This window comes from Penaeus monodon, chromosome 19 (assembly GCF_015228065.2).
Source record: "Penaeus monodon isolate SGIC_2016 chromosome 19, NSTDA_Pmon_1, whole genome shotgun sequence".
In the NCBI taxonomy this organism is placed as follows: Eukaryota; Metazoa; Arthropoda; class Malacostraca; order Decapoda; family Penaeidae; genus Penaeus; species Penaeus monodon.
This window is the reverse complement of record NC_051404.1, coordinates 1754541-1755784: the sequence shown is the minus strand read 5'-3', so window position 1 is coordinate 1755784 and position 1244 is coordinate 1754541.

Here is a 1244-nt window from a genome sequence, read left to right as displayed (position 1 = left end):
ATTAGGACAAAGGACCTAATTACAGCAGGCAATCGTGCTCACCAAACTCTCTTAACCTCATTCAGACGAGATCCAGATGCCATAACACCGTTACTTAAACAAACGGAAATGAACACACTTCCTCATACAGACTTTTAAACATCCCCACGTCTTGTTATCCGCTGGGGGAGAAAAACAAAACAAAAGCAAAAAATATTCTCATCTTCTTTATATCATCAGCTCACACTTCATCGACGAAGGCTGTGCAGAGGATTCAAGACGTGTAAGAGAAGATCGTCCTGCTAAAAAACTGGAAACTGAAAAACCGTTTCCACGCCGGCCTTCGTCTCCCTCAACCCGCCTCTCCCACTGCGATGAGGCGGCCCCTTCGTCGGATTAGAGAGACATTTTCCTTCTTTTCTCGGATTAACGGGAAGGATTTGGTCTTACAGGACGCTAGGACGAAGGTCTGGGCATGCCATCATAACGCAAAGGTACCGTATATCCTGTTTAAAAAGGCTCGTTTTAATGGGAGAGACATACGTGGTCCTCACAACGACAGCCGCTCAACCTCCACCCAGATCAAGTCCGTTCGGAGCAAGAGTGGCACAACGCACAACCACGCCCGTGTTTTTGTAGTCTAAACTTGACATTGGACGTATGGAGAGGGCAAGAGGGACCCAAGTTAAGAGGAGGGTTGGAGGCAAGAAGGGCCCAAGAAGAGGGCGTGGTCAAACGGACGAGGACGTGGGACGGCCGCCGGGGATCGAGCTGACCTTGAGATCCCTCGCGCTGCCTGTACCATCATCCGAGGGCGAACCGGCTTCTCCTTTGTATGGATTCCGTAGGCAAAGCAAGGCAGGGAATTAGATCATCAGTATTAATGTTTCTGTTTATTCTGTTTTACTTTTTTATTTATCAAATACATTAAAATCCTAACAATGCTTAATACCATAGGATCCAACCGTTACTATTTCTATTATAACGGAGGTCCATTAGGTCCATTTTATGATGCTTTTCCTAAGCCTACAAGAACTTGGATGTTAGGATGTAAAAATAATGTCCTTATGTGGGCGAGAGAAAAGAACAAGGCCCTCTGTGTCTTTCACTGTGTAGAGCATATGACGTCTGTCTTATTTCGTATGATAGATTTATGAAGATACTTAAGTGTGGTCCACAGTGCATGTTATGAATATGAATGGCGTGTCTACATACAGTACGTGCGGACAGATGCGTGGTATCTCCCGCTGAGAGATATGCCATTT